Source organism: Chanodichthys erythropterus, chromosome 5 (assembly GCF_024489055.1).
Source record: "Chanodichthys erythropterus isolate Z2021 chromosome 5, ASM2448905v1, whole genome shotgun sequence".
In the NCBI taxonomy this organism is placed as follows: Eukaryota; Metazoa; Chordata; class Actinopteri; order Cypriniformes; family Xenocyprididae; genus Chanodichthys; species Chanodichthys erythropterus.
In genome coordinates this window covers 11,398,234-11,420,086 of record NC_090225.1, presented here as the reverse complement: position 1 = coordinate 11,420,086, position 21,853 = coordinate 11,398,234, and the positions used below count along the sequence as shown (strand labels likewise).

The 21,853-nt window shown below is 36.0% G+C and overlaps 1 long non-coding RNA gene across 1 annotated transcript in view; it reads left to right on the top strand.

The window, feature by feature from the left end:
* The first annotated feature begins 332 nt into the window (after positions 1-332).
* The window catches only part of LOC137020010 (uncharacterized), a 43,353-nt gene continuing 21,832 nt past the window's right edge, over positions 333-21,853 (top strand). The window contains exons 1-2 of the long non-coding RNA XR_010895141.1: positions 333-500; positions 6,139-6,315. This is a non-coding gene — a long non-coding RNA (uncharacterized lncRNA). The remainder of the gene's footprint in view (positions 501-6,138; positions 6,316-21,853) is intronic.

Sequence of the window (21,853 nt, the reverse complement as noted above, 5' to 3'; positions counted from 1 at the left end):
AGAATTACAATTTAAAATAACTCTTTTCTATTTGAATATATTTTTAAAATATATTTATTACAGTGATGGCAACCCAGTCTCAACATATCAGAAAAAAAAAAAAATTCTGTATGTTTACTGTATTTTTGATCAAATAAATGCTGAAGAGACTTCTTTCAAAGACTGTAATCTATGATGAATGTGAATTATTCCAAACTTTTTATTTTTACATTTGATTAGCTGAAAATAAATAATTAATTTTGAATGGCAGTCAATGGAGAATGATTCTCTTTGTAGTCAGGTGGTGTAGTTCCAGAATCTACCAGCAGGGGCTAAATGAGCCATGCTTGTTAACTAGCCAACTAGCTAACCTTGTTAAACTTCAGAGTGATTTGTCACAAGGCATGTACTGACTCAAAATGTTCTGGAATATTTCGTCTTGTACATCCAGGAAGGACCAGTTTCATGTCAAGCAACTGCTCTTCAGATGACACTACCAAAAGATAGCTTTCTTTCTCCAGGTATTATGAATTTTCTTGATTTCATCAGGTTGCCAAATGACATATTTGCCCAAAAGTGAATTAAAAATAAGGCCAAATGTGTGTTTTTGTTTTGTATTATTATTATTATTATTTCTTTTTTAATAAATATTGTGTATGGCCTACTGTGTATATTGACAGTATTCAGAAAACAGTAAGCAGGTATTCCTGGCTGAAATGATCAATAGTAGGAGGTCATTCAGTTGGATTCAATCAGAAAACTACATAAACTATAGTGTTGTTTGATAAATGGACGCATCCTCCATTTTGTTTCATGGTTCAGACCAGCCCCAGTGTGTTCAGCTGCCTGACATCTGGGTTGTAACTGGTATAGAAAACACTGCCAATAAAATCATTCCATTTCCCTAATTACTATTTCTTTCATTTCCGCTGCCCATGAGCATGAGCTTGAACAGGCCAAACCAAACAAAGCTTTGACTTCACCAGCTCACTTACCCACCAAGGGAGGGTCCAGACATGCACACAAAGAGTATTGTCAGGTGGCTTGCTTATCGAGCGTCAAACCACTTGTGCATGTTTATGAAAATAATGCCTGAAACAGCTACTGCAATAGAATTTGCTCACTTTTTCAGCCTTAGCCCTGAAAGTTTAAAAAATGATATTCTGCATTGAATTGAGAATGCCTTTTAGAAATCCATTTATATTCTATAATTTGAATTAAGGTAGCAAACAGGATGCAGAGTTCCATTTGAATTTTAAATGTAAGGAAGTTCAAAGAAATTCAACTGTCTCTTTAAATTTGAAAAGCATAAAGCTTGTTGAGGTAAACTTTGAAATATTTGCTTGACAAAGTTTTGAAAAATGTTTATATGCCTTCCTGATAGATATGTAATGCACCTATATAGAAATTTGTTTAGTTTATATACACTACCAATGGGGTCGGTCAGAATTTTTAAAAAAGAATTTAATACTTTAATTCAGCGAAATTGCAGTAAATTGTTCAAAGTGAAAAAAAAAAAACCATTTATGTTACAAACTATTTTTATTTCAAATAAACACTGTTCTTTTGAACTTCCTATTTATCCAAGAATCTTGAAAAAATGTATTATGGTTTCCACAAAAAAATATGAAGCAGCACAACTGTTTTCAACATTGAAAAGTATAGTAAATGTTTCTTGAGCAGCGAATCAACATATTAGAATGATTTCTGAAGGATCATGTGACACTGAAGACTGGAGAAATGATGCTGAAAATTCAGCTTTGCATCACAGGAATAATTTACATTTTAAAATATATTAGAATATAAAACGGTTATTTTAAATTGTAATAATATTTCACAATATTACTGTTTTTACTGATGCAGCCTTGGTGAGCACCAGAGACCAAAATGTCCCAGAATGCATTTTACACACCTGTTTCTGCAAACATTCCACAAACAGTGTTATGATGACAAAATTGAATAACTTTTTTAATTGTTTCGTGTTATTGCTTTGCATACATCCACATCTCTGCAAAATCTATGTCTCCAGGTGAAAGTTTACAAGTGAAAAACAGACACACACCCCACATTGTGACACAACAGCAGCCCATGTACAATCTGAATCACATGCACATCTCATGTCAGCAGTCTGGTAACTCAAGGCCACGTTGAGCGTCAGTAATCATATGCAACTTATCTGATCAGACGTAATTCTCTGGACTGATTTTATGCTTTGGAAGTAAACTGTCATTGCTTGTATCCCAGGGGCACTCATGAGCACAACAGGCTTATGGATATTTTCATAATTATCCTAATAAAATGAGAAACTCCAAAAACACTTTTGTATTTGAACACTATGTGTAATGCAAGGGTAATGCCGCCAACCCTGTCACATGGGATATTTCCGTGCGCCAAGGTTAATATGAAAGACCAGCGTGTCTACAGATTTCTAAAAGAAAACCACAGAGATAACTGCTCACTGATAGCAATAAATCCAATAAATTACCAATTAAAATAAATTATAGCACACATCAAATGAGGTCCAGAGGATTGTGTGTAGCAATGCCTTTCTGTCTCCCAGAGGAACAATTATCTATCTATCTATCTATCTATCTATCTATCTATCTATCTATCTATCTATCTATCTATCTATCTATCTATCTATCTATCTATCTATCTATCTATCTATCTATCTATCTATCTATCTATCTATCTATCTATCTATCTATCTATCTATCTATCTATCTATCTATCTATCTATCTATCTATCTATCTATCTAATCGTTGCAGGCACACACTTCAAGTATTCATAAGAGCTCAGTCTGTGATGTTTAGACCCTTATTTTACACATAATTGTGCAAGAACTATGAGAATGTCCTTTTTTCACTCAAAAATTACTCTAAGGTGCTTGTCAATAGGGGGCGCCATGTAACATCAATAGAATCAAGCAGAAAAAGTTTTGGATTGTGTGTGTGTGTTTACTGCTGTTTTTCCATCATAAGGACAGTTGAAGGCATTGCCTTGGGCTTTGATTTCAGCCCGTTTCATTCAGCTCAGCTCATCAGCTGGAAATATTTACATTCTCAGTTCCCTTAATCTTTAACGAAAGAAGCATGAGGCTCTGTCTTAGATTTCAACACAAGATGAGCACAACACAAACCAAAGATTGAGACTGTGATACTCAAATACAGCTAACTTCAGCTAAAGGCCTGCAACACACTTCTCAAGGGCCAGTCTGAAAATCATATACCAGTTAAAAAAATAAAAAATTAAATGCATTTTTAAAGAAGTCTCTTATGCTCACCAAGGCTGCATTTATTTGACCAAAACATACAATATATATATATATATAGTGAAATATTATTAGTTTAAAACAACTGTTTTCTAATTGAATGGATTTTAAAATTATAATTAATTCCTGTGAGGGTAAAGCTGAATTTTCAGCATAATTTCTCCAGTCTTCAGTGTCACATGATCCTTCAGAAATCATTCAAATATGATGATTTGCTGCTTAAGAAACATTTCTTCTTCTTCTTCTTCTTCTTCTTCTTCTTCTTCTTCTTCTTCTTCTTCTTCTTCTTCTTCTTCTTCTTCTTCTTCTTCTTCTTCTTCTTCTTCTTCTTCTTCTTCTTCTTCTTCTTCTTCTTCTTCTTCTTCTTCTTCTTCTTCTTCTTCTTCTTCTTCTTCTTATTATTATTATTATTATCAATGTCAATTATTACAAAACTGCTGCTTCATATTTTTATGGAAACCATGCTACTTTTTTTCAGGGTTCTTTGAAAAGAAAGTTCAACAGAACAGCATTTATTTGAAAGAGAAATCTGTTGTAACATTAGAAATGTCTGTACTGTCACTTTTGATCAATTTAAAGCATCCTTGCTGAATAGAGCTATTAATTCCTTAAAATAAAAAATAAAAAAATCTGCCCCATCAACCATAGGCAGGAGTCTTTGGGAAACATATTCAGAAACAATCCTTATTTTGCACTTTCAAAGTTTTGATCAGGTTGAGATATTTAAACTAGGATATTTAGATATTCAAATATTTTGTTAAAAATGGTGTTAAATATTACTTGATAAACGCTCATAAACGCACTCAAAAACTCACATACTGTTGTCACACGTTCTTCTTCAAATGTTCCAAAGATGTACTTCACAGAATGGTGAACATGTGCCCCTCAGTTCTCAAGATCTTCTCTTTCTGTTTGACCTTACTTTAATGCTGTTTTTACACAATAAGTCGTTGTGGATTCTCAGGTCGTGCCAACAGCCTCTGGACACACAGCTGTGTGCAAACAGACCTCCTATCGATCCAGCATTTAGCTCAAGGATTCACAGATCAGATCAAATGGAAGACAGTATTAGATTGAGAGATAGAGATTCTAATTTGTTTTCACGTTGCTGCTCCTGATTTTCACCATCTTTTGCCACAAAACCAGTTTAAACTGTTAAGCATACTGCATTTTAGCACATATTTCTGCTCCGGTTTTTGTGTTTATATTGAATCTCTTGCGCTAATTAACATTTATAAACAAAGTTATTATCTCTAGAGAAGAAATTTCATGATTCACCTTAGACCCCTTGTATATTCCATCTTTTATGGGTACAGATTATACTTTTAAATGATATAATAGATGATATAATAGTCCAGGATGGTCCATAAATAACCTGCTTGAGCAGGTTAACCACCTAAACCAACTTAAACGAACTAGCTCGATTTCCCAACAGACATTTTATTATTTATTTAGTTAAATAACAAGAGTTCAGTACATGGAAATGACATACAGTGAGTCTCAAACTCCATTGTTTCCTCCTTCTTATATAAATCTCATTTGTTTAAAAGACTTCCGAAGAACAGACGAATCTCAACATAACACCCACAGTACAGTAACAGTCGGGGTGTACGCCTCCAATATTTGCATATGCCAGCCCATGTTCCCAACATTATGAAAGGCATTAGACAAGGGCAGCCAGTATTAACATCTGGATGTGCACAGCTGAATCATCAGACTAGGTAAGCAAGCAAGAACAATAGCGAAAAATGGCAGATGGAGCAATAATAACTGACATGATTCATGATAACATTATATTTTTAGTGATATTTGTAAATTGTCTTTCTAAATGTTTCATAAGCATGTTGCTAATGTACTGTTAAATGTGGTTAAAGTTACCATGGTGTCTTACTGTATTCACGGAGACAAGAGCCGTCGCTATTTTCATTTTTAAACACTTGCAGTCTGTATAATTCATAAACACAACTTCATTCTTTATAAATCTCTCCAACAGTGTAGCATTAGCCGTTAGCCATGGAGCATAGCCTCAAATCCATTCAGAATCAAATGTAAACATCAAAATAAACACTGTACTTACGCGATTAGACATGCTGCATGACGAACACTTTGTAAAGATCCATTTTGAGGGTTATATTAGCTGTTTGAACTTTTTTTATGTTGTTTAAGGCAAGCGTGAGCTCTTGGGGCGTGGAGCACGAGATTTAAAGGGGCCACACACCCTGAATCGGCTCATTTATAATGATGCCCCAAATTAGGCAGTTAAAAAAAATGAATTAAAAAAATCTATGGGGTATTTTGAGCTGAAACTTCACAGGGGACACCTTAGACTTATATTACATCTTTTAAAAAAAAAGTTTAAAATGCATTGCAGTATCTTTCTTGTTGATGGCAGTCCCATAGCGCATTGAGATGAGATTGTCTGAGATGGTGGATAAAGCGAAAAAAATAAAATTCATTCAATATTCATCAGTATAATTAAAAATGAATGAGTACTTCATTTACTACTTATTTATACTATGTATTTTTATGTGTATTAGTGTATCACAGGTTTAGATTAGCAACACATTATCGGCAAACACTATTGAAATCAATTGTGAGTCAATTGTTAGCAGTTGCTGCTAATGTAGATTGACACACATTCGACCTTTCAACCCACCTCTACCAACTCTGACAATGTGTGTTATATTGATAAAATTTGAGCCTTCCCAAAAGGTCCTGGCCTTGTGAAAGAGGGTTTTGTTCACCTTCTCAGATGATACAAATGAATAAACTCATTGCACGCTGCCAGAGAGGAGCTCAGCATGCCAATGAACCATGTGTCTGTTTGTCTTAATGCACACTTGTCATGTCTTTCTTCCTTCTCTCCCTTTTGTCTGTGTGATCATAGGATATCCTTCCAGTGTGAGCTGGAAACGATTATATCATCTCTGCTGAAGCTCACACTCTTTCATCTGTGTGGAAACATCCCGAATCAGCCCGACCGGGGGGATGAAGCGGCACGGAAAATCGAGCTTCTGAGAGCTGAATCAGAGCTTGCTGGACTTGGATGGGAGTATTAACCGCAGTAAGTAAGCAGCCGTAACTGAGAGAGACGGGAGTTTTTAAAGGGGTTCGTACAGGCTGAGGGTTTTCTGGGATGCATTAAGGAGCGCTGTGGTTCGCTGAAGGCCTCTGTCCTTCCCACCATGTTTAACAGGCCCACATGTGCATAGCGAGGGGTATTCGGATGCCCTCTGCCAAGCCGTGCAGGCGTATGATCTCACTTCCCCTGCTTGGTCATAGCGGTTTAAGATTGGCCACCGGTTGCTGTGACAATTTGTGGCCCAATGGGAAGTCAGTGACTTTGAAGGCCTCTTTTCTTTATGGAGCGATGGTTTAAACACAGTGTCTAAGTAGGAAGCCAGACGCCTGCATGTGGTCAGAAAATTCTCCATCCTCTATCCCTTTTTTTCCCGTTCTCCTTTAATGCATGGATTGATGGAGTACATTTCCAAACTCTCTCTCACAGACAGACACACACACACGCACACACACAGACAACCTGCTGAAAGGATTTTTGGATTTTTTATTATTTGAAGATCTCCACAACAATGTTTAGGCATGTTTCTTTCTAAAAACAGAAAAATCTCTTAGTCTGGTAACTGTGGTAACTGAGATTTGTTTTCCCTCCGTATATAATGAGACTACGTTTTGTTTGTGTCACATGACTTAAGGAAATAACCAATCATTCGAACAAAAGAAAGCATAGGTATTTCCTCGTGATAGACCTACTAAGGTTGTGCAACATGCAAAACTGATTAATTCGTGAGTGCGAATTTGAATCGAATTGGCTACACCCAACCGGAAGTTGTATTGGAATGCAAAGAAATTCAGCATAGGTCATCCATCCATCCATCCATCCATCCATCCATCCATCCATCCATCCATCCATCCATCCATCCATCCATCCATCCATCCATCCATCCATCCATCCATCCATCCATCCATCCATCCATCCATCCATCCATCCATCCATCCATCCATCCATCCATCCATCCATCCATCCATCCATCCATCCATAAATTGATTAGTAATTCTTCTTACATTACAGTATAACATTTAAATGTTCTGCTTGCTACATTCAACTGCATTTGCTGCATCCTGTTTTCTACCTCAATTCAAATTTAGTTCAAATAAATTGGAATTTATCATGTTTTCTCAAATCTGAATGGCGCACAACGTTCATCTGATTTGAGTTAGATGCTCAACCTACAAATTTTCTCTGTATTTGAAGCTGTGATAGGCGAAAGTATTTTAACATTGACGAAATGACACACTTCATCTGTAACATTAAGATCAAACTAGACAAATTAAAAATTAATGCAGATAGTTTTAATTAATTTTTTCATAACTGATATTTGACTCATTCCTGGGCTTAGCTCTACAGCCTATGCACATACACTTATGCTTGTAGAATTTTTGTTGGATCAGAGTGTGTGTGCCTATTTGAGTATGTACTAGTGTGTGGCGGTTGATGATTGACAGGAGAGGAAGTGGGGAGGGGGGGTTGGCAGTCACACACTGGAAATGCGTGAGTGGCGCCAGAAGAGTTTTGTCTGGCTCACACACACCTGCTAACCAAACCAGCTCTCATCTGAAGCCAACACTAAGACCGAGTGTGTGTACATGCCCTGTGCTGTTTGTATGTGTGTGTGCCCTGTTCAGCATTACAGGGTTTTGAGCTTTGACAGGATCCTTTGATTTAGAAGCAGTGAAATTAATATTCAATCTCACGTCAGATTCATTCCAATTATTGATCAGTGCATCAGAAGTGATCATCTGCACTAGTTTCTCATCAGCTCATATTCTCTCACTGTCACATGTTGGGTGTACAGATCTGTTCTGGTTACACTGTACATCATTCATTTTCTGTGATTATTTTTTCTCTCTCTGGAGCTGTAGTCTCCAGACTGTGTTTACATGCACAAAAATAGATAGAAATAGATTTTTTATGCTTTTTGAAAAAAGTCTTTAATGCTCACCAAGGCTGCATTTATTTGATAAAAATACAGTAAAAACTGTAATATTGTAAAATATTTTTACAATTTAAAATAACTTTTTCTATTTGAATTTATTTTAAAATGCATTTTTTTCCTGTGATGCCATTTTTCAGCATCACTATTCTAGTCTTAAAGTGTCACATAATCCTGTATATAAACACATACACACACACATTTTGTGCGTGAAAATGCAGGATTTTTTTATATATATATTTTTTCATATATATTTTGTATAATATACAGAATCCTTCATGTCATGTAAGAATTATGAAAAAAATTATATTATAGAACATGATCTGCGGGCGACTCACAGGCTCCATGCGGGCTACCAGGTTCCCACGTGCATCGTGTTGGGGAAAGCTAGAGTCTCTGACATGAATCGGAATTGATGACAAAATGTAATGCTTGCACAAGTCAAAAAACATGTTACTGAATTATAAATCTGAACAAATGTGGCACGATTTGGACGATAACTACAATCGACAAATTTTTCGCTCAAGAAAATCGATCTACAGCAGCAAAATTGGATCATTGACTAGAGATCCGTAATGGAACGGCTTTTAAGAAACTACAAAATCCTGATGACATGACAGAATTACTGCAGTAACATGCTTTCCAAATCCACTAACACAGTGATCTGATCCAGAAGACCCTGCCCAGTATTTTCCACTTCATTTTTATTGCCGTTCCAGATGAATCTAGACAAGAGGCAGAACTTATGACCTTTTATTTACAGTCTCTTTCCATGAAATAATGTGGATGCTGTTGAGCGAAACACGGGATAAAAATGACAGACTGGTAGTTTGAAATCAAAAACACACTTGCAAACCAGTGTTATTTTACTATCATTCAGATACTATTATAGTTTTTATTAATCTTTTTTAATTCCATTTTTATTTGAGTTAGATTTAGTAATTTTATGTTCTTGACATTTTTATAATTAAATATATTTTTATTTTAGCTTTAGTTATTTTTAGTACATCACATTAAACTAAATGAAATAAGAAATAAAGTGTTGAATTTTTTTTTTTATTTTATATTTATTATATTAACGAAAGCAACAAAAATGCTTTTTATTTATTTATTATTATTATTTTTACACAACAGCATTTTTAACTAAAAACGGACACTTTCTATGCATTTTGGCAGTTCATTTACAAGAAAACAAGGTTTTGGGGGCCTGAAAACGCAAACTTTTGAAAACTGGTTTCAAAGTGCACATTTTGAAAACGATACCGTTATCGTCCCCGTGTAAACTAAAACGCGAATTTGTGAAAACGCATGTGTATTACGTGTTCGGTCTATAGGTGCATAGTTTTTCTTTATTAAAGTGACATCGACAACAACTGGCCAGGCAAGGTACAGCATTAGTAATCGTTTTCGCGGATCCGTGTGAACGGGGATTGTTTTGGCAACGTTGTCGTCTGTACGTGAAAAACTAAAGGAAAAACTTTTCCGTTTTTAGTACATTGTTGTCATGTAAATGTGCCCTTAGTTCCAGTTAACTGTAATAATCCTGCTTTAAACTAACTCACTTCATAAATATGATCATTTTGATTTGACTTAAGGGCAGCATTAAATGTGCTGTAAGCTATGTTAGCCATTTTTGGTCATTTCCACTAGAAATAGACAGCGCCTCGAAGTCTTCTGATTGGATCAACAATACCGTCCAGAAGTCACTTTTTTTTACTGTTTATAGAACCTAATGCACTATGGCCTAACCTCATACCCACCTGAGGATCCATGTGTGGCCTCCTGTCATGGTTATTTTAATGCTGCGACCGCGTGCAGGTCTGGACGACTGCGGCCACTGTTGGCGTGTGTGGTATTTTCCTGTCCAGATACAATGAGCACAGCTACAGATCACTCCAGACCAGATGGGTAAAGGAGTCTTGCGCAGACCACCACTGCGGCCACTGAGTTTGAAACCCAAAGCCAATGAGGTGGTGGAGAAACCGTCTACACACACCACACACAAACACACAGGAAGAGACAAGGACTTCCATTCATCCAGCTGCAGCAAATGCTTGTCCATCACGTTCATTGAAGACTAAACATTCTGTATGTTTAATAAATGCATAGTTTTATCAATAATACACTAAATACAATATGTCCTATATCATTATTCTTACATGCACTGCTACATAATAAACATCATTTTGGTTGTTTAGGGTATAATCTCTTGAGGTTCGACCTGTATATGCCCCAAATTGTCTTTTGGCATTGTCATTATATCATACTGTTAAGTTAGCACTGTAATACTGTAACAGTATTAATGAGGCTAGATTTAATTGTTTTTATCAACACGTTTTTATAATTAACAGTTTTTTCATTAAGCTTGATGCAATGCATCATGCAATACTGCATGTATATTAGAAGGCAGTGTAGATGCATTTTATTCATATCTAAATTTGTGATTACTATAATTCCTATAGTAATGCAGAATTAAACGGCAACTATTATGCTCCTTATTACAAGATGTAAGATGTCCCCCGAATGTGTCTGTGAATTTTCAGCTTAATATACCTCACAGACAATTTATAAATCAATGTTGTAAATACCCATTTCTGTCTACAGTCAAAAACAGGCTGTTTTCGTGCATGTGCCTTTAAATGCAAATGAGCTGCTGCATGCTGCCCCCTCTCCACTATCACAACTCATGCTTCAGAAAAAATGCTTGGTTTTGATGTATATCATATATATCGTGATCACTCTCAGGGATAGCATCGTTCTTCTTTCATCATTAAATTTTACTATTTCCACATGTTTTAATGCTTTTAATGGATCATTTTCTGAGCGAACTGCACACACAGACGTCAAGTCTGGTGAGGAACTTCTCTTTCACATATTTTGTTGTGTTTAAACTGACAAATACACACACAGTTCACATAAACATAGTCAGTTATGTGGGTGAAAACGTGTAGATTAAGAGGCGGCAATATTATAATAAGTTCCCCTTTCTATGTCACTATAGGGGAGCAAAATCTGAGCGGCTTGTTTTTTCACATCCTTGTAGAGAAAGGCTAACCAACCAAGTTACTTTGTTGTCCTTTTTCACGTTTTCTCCATTGGTAGACGCACCGGGCACCAGATTGAAGCACTTAAACATGTAAAAAGTCAGATTTTCATGATATGTCCCCTTTAAAACTACTTAAAGGTATGCTAAACTAACCTTTTTTTTTAAATGAACAAAAGTTAAATAATGATAACAATACATTGTTACAATACATTATCTTACCCTTATTCACTATGGTAAGCCTATTATAAGTGTTTATATTTTCTACCTGTCATACCCGTGCATGTCTTGTCATATCCGAAATTAGATAAAAGTTGCTCCGGCTTCTTTGACACATGAATGGTGTGAGAGTGGGAGTGGCATAGGTTAGTTGTCTCAACGAGCAAGAAAGGTTGAATTAGATTAGCTAAAACCTCCGACCTCTGGGGAATCACCCTTTTTAAAGGTGCCCTAGAACACTTTTTTACAAGATGTAATATAAGTCTAAGGTATCCCCTGAATGTGTCTGTGAAGTTTCAGCTCTAAATTCCCCATAGATTTTTTAATATACAAAGTTTTAACTGCCTATTTTGGGGTGTAATTAAATATGCGCCAATTCAGTGCGTGTCCCCTTTAAATGCTCGCGCTCCCCGCCCCCAAGCTGGCAAGAGTCTCAATTCCATAATACATTTTATAAACAATAGAATAAGTTCACACAGCTCTCTCAAAATGAATCTTTACAAAGTGTTCGTGATGCTGCATATCAGATCACGTAAGTGTGGTAATTATTTTTATGGATGTTTACATTTGATTCTGAATGAGTTTGATGGTGCTCCATGGCTAAAGCTAATGCTACACACTATTGGAGAGATTTATAAAGAATGAAGATGCATTTTTTGAATTATAAAAATGAAAGAAAAATGAAAATAACGACATGGCTGGTCTCTGTGAATACATTAAGAAATGATGGTAACTTTAACCACATTTAACAGTACATTAGCAACAGGCTAATGAAACATTTAGAAAGACAGTTTACAAATATCACTAAAAATATCATGTAATAATGGATAATGTCAGTTATTATTGCTCCATCTGCCATTTTTTTCACTATTGTCCTTGCTTGTTTACCTGCATAAAGTGTTGATTCAGCTGTGCTGCTCCAGACGTTAATACTGGCTTGTCTAATATGCCTTGAACATGGGCTGGCATATGCAAATATTGGGGGCGTACATATTAATGATCCCGACTGTTGCGTCACAGTCGGTGTTATGTTGAGATTCGCCTGTTCTTCAGAGGTCTTTTGCACAAATCAAATTTACATAAGAAGGAGGAAACAATGGAGTTCGAGACTCACTGTATGGCTGCGTCCGAAATCGCATACTACATGAGTAGGTACTACATTTGAATTTGAACGTACTTCTCGACCGTTAAAACAGTACGTTCTATATAGTATGAATATGGGTAGTATGAATGGAATTCGGACGTACTACATCCGCCATGTTAATGTTGTCACTTGTCATGCGTCGTCACAACAGCGCGGAAATTTAAAGGGCCTGCTCTACTCCGCTTTCATCAGCAATGTTTTTTTTTATTAATGCATATTAATGCATTATTTTTTTAATAATTCAATCAACAGCTTAAAGGAAGCGTCGGTCAGCTGCTCGCAGATCACGCTTTCTTTAACAGCTTGTTAAATATGCCAAAGTATAATCACATATTTAGCTAGGAAATTTTACCTCAGAATAAAAATACATCTGTGAATATCACGACAGAGGCTGATTTGAAGCAATGAAATTAAGTAATTTATTGTTAAAAATGAATGCATATAAAAATACACGAGAAACAAAAGACATGAATCAATGAACAAACTTGAATACATTATATATAAATAAATGTGTAGATAGACAGAGAGGGCGAGAGAAATACACAACACAGCCTAAATATTAAATACAATATATACAAATAAATACAATGATAATAATATACATATTCTAAAAAAACAACAAACTGTGAGCCCTATAAACTACTACCGCCTGAATGTTGCTGTCCGTTAAGTTTTCTAATCTCATTAAACTGCTTAACAACGAACGTCTCCGTTAAATAAAACAGTGTTAGCAAGCGGATGTAACTTATCTCGACCTGTTCGTTAGCTTGATGTGCTGTCAGTAATAATGATTAAACATCTTTTTACAACCGACTCTTAATCTTCTCATTACATTGTTTAAACTTTCAATAAGTCAGCCATTTACTTACATTATGTTAAACAAGTGCAATTTAACCACAATAAACACCGTTTTTCCTGAGGTACTTAAGGACTTGAATGAGCTGCATATCGCCGCTTTCCGCCATTTTTGAATATGAATATGAAGAATCCTCTCCTGTGGCATCACAGGATAGCGCAGCGTCCATCGAATGCTTACTACAGAATTCGGGCGGAAGTAGTAGGTCATCCGGGTACTTCTCGCCTACTGTTTTTCGAATACTATGAATTCGGACATACTACTCGCATCGCATACTGTTTTTCGCATACTATATAGTAGGGAAGTATGCGATTTCGGGACGCAGCCTATGTCATTTCCATGTACAGAACTCTCATTATTTAACTATGCCGAGGTAAATTCAATTTTCAATTCTAGGGTGCATTGAACAGATAAACTGCCATATGTAGCTAACAGAGTTCATTGTAAAGCATTATTTAGGGTCATTTCGTTATTGTTGTTGTAACGCTGTGCTGGAATTTATTTTCAAGTAAGTACCATGTCTATTAATAGGTAAAGCTACAGTAATGTGATCAGCTTTAAATTCTTTCCATCTAAACTGGTTATATCTCTTGAGCCTAGCAGTGAAGGTTTAATGAGCAGTAGGATAACCATATTCATCTACACAGTCAAGCAGAGCCAAAACGGATGTTTCAGCAATGTTTTGCGCAATGTTTTTCCGCAAAACATTGCTGCTGTAGTTGTTGTTGTTGCTGTTTTTAACCGCTAGAGGACCAAAAAGTTACATGGTGTACCTTTAAGATTTTCCAAACCTTTTGTTTTGACTTCATTTGAAGGCCTCAGACCCCCCTGTATCTGGCACTGTTTGACTTTATATATTCAAAACCTTCATACCTCTCAGTTTGATGGCATAGCTGTAGGTCTGTGTGTAGGGATGTTATATATTTGTGGTGGGTTGGTGCAGTATAATCAGGGCCATTTCTTGCTGTCTTGGCTCTTTCCTTGTGCGTTCACAGTTGAATGGCACTGCGTTACTGCGCCAGTAACTGCGGTTTCAATAAAATCTAATAATTTCGGTCTTTATATCTTATTACAGTCAGTCACTTTAATGTCAGCCCTCTGTTGCGATGCCAGTGTTACCCATGAATGACTCGAGGAACGGAAAAGAGAGGTACAGAAAATGGGTAAGTGGAGTGTGTTAGTACCAGAGTTCCTCAAATATAGATCTAAATACAAACAAGACGTTTAAAAACTGGTTCACAATTACACTAAAAAGAGAGAAAAAAAGAACAATTTTATTCAGCAAAGATGCATTAAATTGATCAAAAGTGGCAGTAATGCATTTATAATGTTACAAAAGATTAATATTTCAAATAATTGCTGTTCTTTTGAATGCTCTATTCATCAAAGAATCCTGAAAAAAATGTATCCACAAAATTATTAAGCAGCTGTTTTCAACATTGATAATAATAAGAAATGTTTCTTGAACAGCAAATTAGCATATTAGAATGATTTCTGAAGGATCATGTGACAGTGAAGACTGGAGTAACGATGCTGAAAATTCAGCTTTGCATCACTGGAATAAATTAAATTTTATATTATATTCAAATAGAAAACAGTTGTTTAAAATTGCAATAATATTTCATGATTTTACTGTATTTTTGATCACATAATAACAGCCTTGGTGAGCATAAGAGCCATTAAAAAAATTTGCTGATTTTTGAAGTGATGGTTTTGTGCTGTCACAAACCAGCTGAAAAAATTCTGGTTCACACAAAAATGACCCTCAAATGTTCTCCTGAGTAAAAGTCCCCAGTTATCTCACATGTGTCTCCTTTAGAGTTTCAGAAGTGATTTCAAACGTTACCAAAAACTGCAATCAAAGGTCAGAGATATCAGCATGAACTCAAGAAGATCTCATCTCTTTCTTCTTATGCACATCACATTCATTTCATAGCTCTGAATGTCATAATTTCTTCAAAGGAATTTTAGGAGAAACATATGAGGCTAAGTTGAAATGGCACATAACTTTGAATGGGACTGAGGAAACAAAAAGACCAAGCGCTGAGCAATACAACTTTTCTTAGGCTTGTAAAGTGAACTGTGTGTGCGGATGTACCTGACGGATCACGGGACGCTGGAGCACTCTGAATTTCTGTGACTGTGGTCGGCTGCATTACTGAAGGAGCTGGAAGTGGGTTTGTGGCTTTGGTTCTGTTTACTGCCATCAGTGCTTTTGTGATTGTTTGTACTTAGGGAAGGGTGGAGTGTACGGTAAATGCCTCCTGTCGGGCAGCCACACTGCAGGGAGCATTGGCCACAGAAACCCTGGAGATGTGCAAGTCAAGATGAGGTGTGTTTCAATGTGTTTTAGAGAGAGGATGCATTTGAGAGTGTGTATGCATGTTATGCCTCATTAAGAGAGAATGTATGCCCAGCAAAAGCAATATTCTACACTTTTCTAGCACTTTATTTTTGTCCCTGAAGTCCACTTAAAATGTCAGTCAAGTTTTTGCTCTAAAAACAGTCATAACTGAATTTTATATTACCTTTTCAACCTCTCTTTGACCATTAGAGTTAAACAGACTGTTTTTTGCTATTATACTATTTAGACCCTATATGTATGTAAATGACCTCTGTTTTGATTGGATACTTTTTTATGCTTAATGGATAAAAGCACCTTCCCCGATTCTCTGTGATTTACATAACAATGTTTTATAGTTTGTTTTTATATTATTCATGCAATATATTCTAAGTCTTCTGAAGCCATACAATAGTTTTGCATGTCAAACAATCCAAATATCATCATTCACTGAATGAGGTTTAAGGTCAAGAGTCATTGTGTCAGTGACTAAGAATTAAGATATAAAAAGAACAAATTAGTAACGTAAGTTACCTTACAATATATGGTTAAACAAAAAAGGTTAAACATATGCATACATGTGTTAATCTATGTAAAAAGGTTAACACATGTAATTTTACTGTAAAATGCTGTTACATTTATGTTTTTTTTTTGCAAGTAAAAACTATGAATTACATAATTTTAGTGAAAGATGTGTGACAGGTCACTGATTATGTTATCAGTAATGCACATTAGGGTGTTTTAGTTACATTTTATGTTATTTAGCTAATGTTTATTGCATTATTTTAGCATCCTCTATGTTTTAACTTTATGATGTGTCTTTGTGTGTCTAGTTTTCTCACTCAAAACTGTATGACCTCTGAAGACTTAAAATTTAGTGAGTCATATGAACTTGCATAGGGAATAAACATTGGGTATATTCTGCCTAAAGCAGGGGTCGGCAACCCAAAATGTTCAAAGAGCCATATTGGACCAAAAAAAACAAAAAACAAATCTGTCTGGAGCAGCAAAAAATTAAAAGCCTTATATAAGCCTTATATGAAGGAAAAACAGGCTGTATATTAGCTATCAAAATGATTAAGTAGGCTACAAATACATAATGAGGTATTCCCGAGGTAAGTTATATATTTAAAATCTGCTGAAAGCTACAGAAAAAAGAAGCAAATGGATCAGTGCAATTCACAGAAACGGCAGGATTTTGCAGTTCTCATTTTGTGTCAAATTGTTGGATTTTGAGGTAAAATCATTCCATTTATATTGTATTGTTATGTATTATGTTGACAAATCATCTATTAAACATTTTCCATCTTTTTTTTTTTTTGAATAGAACAACGAGACACAAACCTTTACATTCAATGAATTCGGGGGCATGGTCCCCCGAGAAAATTTTGATTTCCTTGGTGTACATATATGCATTTTAATAAGTTTTAAGGCCAACAAATTGGATAACAATAGCTTTAAAACTATGTCAACAAATACATACATGCATGCACAGTATTGAGGCAGCTTTAATCACATGTTTGGTAATTTCATGACTTAATTTACAACAGAAATACGGTGCATGCCCGTAGTTTCTTTAGCGCTTTAAGCCATAATAAAGTAATATGCAGCGCGCGCCGGCGCATTTGCTCGAGCAATTCTTGGGTTCACGCTTCGAGCACAGTAGGCTATCGCCTAACGGCTGGTTGGAGTTTTACTGACATAGCCTGACAACATCTCATCTGACCGCAGTTCACTGTTGAAGCTAGGCCTACCTTTTCCGCGCTCGTTTGACTTGCGCCTGGCGCTGAGGCGAAGTTGGAATGCGCGTCTGAAAAGTGTCCTGTTTGTTGTGGTCGTAAAGAGACAGTTCTATATAAACGCAGCGTTTTACTTGGCAATGTTTTAAAAAATATTTTTATCTTTGGTATTTTTTATGCTCTGTAGGTGGTTTGTGGAGTAGCATCACCTGATGGGGGATTAGACAAATGCTGAATTAGAGACGGTAAAAGTGAGTGGGCCCAATATCATTGGTCTTAAAAAGTGGGTCTTGTTCCACCCACATACAATGGTTCCGACGCCCATGATTCACAGGCAGATTTGCTTTATGTATTTCCCCGGCGTCAAATCAGGCACATATAAATGTCAGGAAACATGACTCCAGGCTGCATGTCTATATTCATGGATTAGGTTTATTTGACAAGTTGTAAGAAACACTTTCGAGTCCAACCTTTAGTGTAATTCGGTTGTTTTTACTCGCGTTTTTTCGCAGTTTTTCCTATTAAATCTAGTCATGCAGCAGGTTCTTTTGCCACTCAGTCCAGCTGAGGGAGCGCGCTTTCAGCGGGAAAGTGACGTCGTCGATGGCTATGATGCAAATCTTCGTTGACAGGAATGTTGAAATTAAATATGTATTAGGCTATACACATTTTTACAGCATTGGAAGACGTTAAGAATGTTTGTGTTTGTCCTCCTACAAAAACCATATGAAAACAAAAAATATATTTTTTCCATTTTCATACATTTTTGAAAAACCTCCAGGGAGCCACTAGGGGAGCGCTAAAGAGCCGCGGGTTGCCGACCTCCGGCCTAAAGCAAGATTCACACTGTACGATTGTGGCCATCTAAAACAGATTTTGTAAATCCTAAAAGATTTGTTTGATCCTTGGACAAAACTCTGGATGAGTCTTCTTGTGTGAGTCAGTTTTTAACACGTCCTGACTGCCATACACTCTGACATTAAAGCTTTAGTTCACTTTTAAATAAACATTTCCTGATAATTTACTCACCCCCATGTCATCCAAGATGTCCATGTCTTTCACTCTTCAGTCGAAAAGAAATTAAGGTTTTTGATGAAAACATTCCAGGATTATTCTCCTTATAGTGGACTTCAATGGCCTCCAGACAGTTGAAGGTCAAAATGACAGTTTCAGTGCAGCTTCAAAGGGCTTTAAACGATACCAGACGAGGAATAAGGGTCTTATCTAGCAAAACGATTGGTCATTTTCGAAAAAAATACAACTGTATATGCTTTATAAACACAAAATATCGCCTTCAACGTACTTCCGCTTTCTGCATTCTTTAAAACGCTGTATGTCCTACGCCTGTCCTACTTACGGAAGAAAACGAAACTGGCGCCGCGTTCGTTCCGTTCAGTTGTATTTTTTTTGAAAATGACTGATCGTTTTGCTAGATAAGACCCTTATTCCTCGTCTGGTATCGTTTAAAGCCCTTTGAAGCTGCACTGAAACTGTCATTTTGACCTTCAACTGTCTGTAGGCCATTGAAATCCACTATAAGGAGAATAATCCTGGAATGTTTTCATCAAAAACCTTAATTTCTTTTCGACTGACGAAAAGAAAGACATCTTGGAAGCCATGGGGGTGAGGAAATGATCAGGAAAAGTTTATTTAAAAGAGGACTAATCCTTTAATGACTACTGAGATCCTACAGTGTGACATGACTTACAGTGGGGATCATGACATGTCTGACAAACAACAGTCATAAAGGACCAGCCTAAGATCTTCGTTCGTGTTTTTAAGGTTCTTAGCAGGTTCTTGTTCTTCTTCCTTAAAGCAACAGGCAGCAGGTAGGCCTTCTCACCGTTAACAAATACGATAAGGTCCGCTGACAAGTGTGTACATACATCAAAACTGGCTCTTATGTTACAGTGTAGATCCATTAATAATCCTCGACATATGAAACATCTGCATCATAGTCTCCTGCGGCATAATGGATGGCTTTAATTCTCCCTTCCAGTCATGCTCTGTGATCATTTCTATATTTGCGCAGAATTTCAATCCCTCAGCGTGGACATATAATCATTGGCTGTGAGCAGAGGGGGTACCTGGGTAATGTGTTTAACAGCAATGATCCTGTTTAACTGCAGCCTCTGTTTGAACATGAGAAACTGCCTGATGGTCAGAATCAATTTCCTTACGGCCAAATTACTCCCACATCGGCTTAGAGTTTCACCTAAATGGCCAAACCTTAAAACACTAATACTACTGCTATTAAATTAGAGCCTCAATCATATAGTTCAAGTTATGCTTAATGCTGTTTGCTTTATTTATTGATGCACTGAGGGAGGCAGAGAGACTTTGAGTGTCCTCCAGTGTTTTGTATTCAAGGAACTGCTGTATCCGTGCGTGCATGTGAACACACCTTATCTGATGAATACATACGTTTAATTGTGTGTCTGATAGTAGATGTGTTTTTATAATGGAAATCGTACTTAATGGCATTGCTGCAAATTATGGTTGGGCAAATATTTATTATCTTATTTTTCAGCCTTTTGATGATATCCGATATCTCAATATTTATGTATTTGCTCTAAAAATTTCTTTTCCTACAAGAATTATTATTTCAATTAGTCAGTGCTTCCAATTACATTCAAAATGTTTAATGCAACTAAAATACAGTAAAGATCTGTTATTCACTTAACGGGTTAGTTAACCCAAAAATTATAATTCTGTCGTTTATTACTCGCCGTCATGTCATTCCACATCCGTAAGAACTTCGTCTGTTCATCTTCGGAACCGAAATTAAGATCTTTTTGATGAAGTCTGAGAGGTTTCTGTCTCTCTATAGAGACCCAACACAACTACGCTCCAAGGTCCAGAAAGGTAGGAAAAAGTCATCATTGACGTATGCTACTCCAGTGGCTTAAACTCAATTTAAGTGGTAAATTATGTTTTTTTGCGCAAACAAAATACTCACGTTGCTTCATAAAATTGAGTTTAAGCCACTGGAGTCACATGGAGTACATCAATGATGTCTTTTTCCTACCTTTCTGGACTGTGGAGTGGTAGTTGCGTTGGATCTCTATGGAGAGACAGAAACATCTCAGACTTCATCAAAAAAATCTTAAAGGATTAGTTCGCTTTCAAATTAAAATTTCCTGATAATTTACTCACCCCCATCTCATCCAAGATGTTCATGTCTTTCTTTCTTCAGTGGAAAAGAAATTAAGGTTTTTGATGAAACATTCCAGGATTTTTCTCCATATAGTGGACTTCAATGGCCTCCAAATGATTGAAGGTCTAAATTACAGTTTCATTGCAGCATCAAAGCATTCTACACGACCTCAGATGAGGAATAAGGGTCTTATCTAGAGAAACCATCGCTCATTTTCTATTTTTTTTTTTATTCTATATGTTTTAACAATAAACGCTCATCTTGAACTAGCTCTCTTCTTCTCTATTTGAATTCCAGCAGTGTAGACACTGCTAAGTGTATTACTGCCCTCCTGTGGTCAAAGTTTGAACTAAATTGTCATATACAATATGCTAGTGCATATAAGTATATAACAATTAGTTCAAACTTTGACCTGTGGAGGGCAGTAATACACTTAGCAGTGTCTACACTGCTGGAATTCAAATAGAGAAGAAGAGAGCTAGTTCAAGATGAGCGTTTATTGTTAAAACGTATTGAATTTTTATATATTTAAAAAAAAATAAATAAATAAGCGATGGTTTCTCTCTATGTTTTGAAGCTGCACTGAAACTCTAATTTTGACCTTCAACCGTTTGGGCTCTATTGAAGTCCATTATAAGGAGAATAATTCTAGAATGTTTTCATCAAAAACCTTAATTTCTTTTCGACTGAAGAAAGAAAGACATGAACATCTTGGATGACATGGGGGTGAGTAAATTATCAGGAAATTTTAATTTGAAAGTGAACCAATCCTTTAATTTGTGTTCCAAAGATGAACGAAGGTCTTAAGGATGTGGAACGACACAAGGGACTAATAAATGACAGAATTTTCATTTTTGTTTGAACTAACCCTTTAAAGTCTTCTTTTAAAAACATTTAAAACCCCCAAACTTTTGAACAGTTGTGTACATATATTTTTAAGAAAACATTTGAATGTAAATGTTGATACTTTTATGAACATTTTAGAGTCACTATATGCAAATAAATCATTGAATTCATGGAAACAATTCAATCTTACCAACATCAAGGCCATTTTTACTGAAGTTTAAATCAGAGTTGCTATCAAAACATCT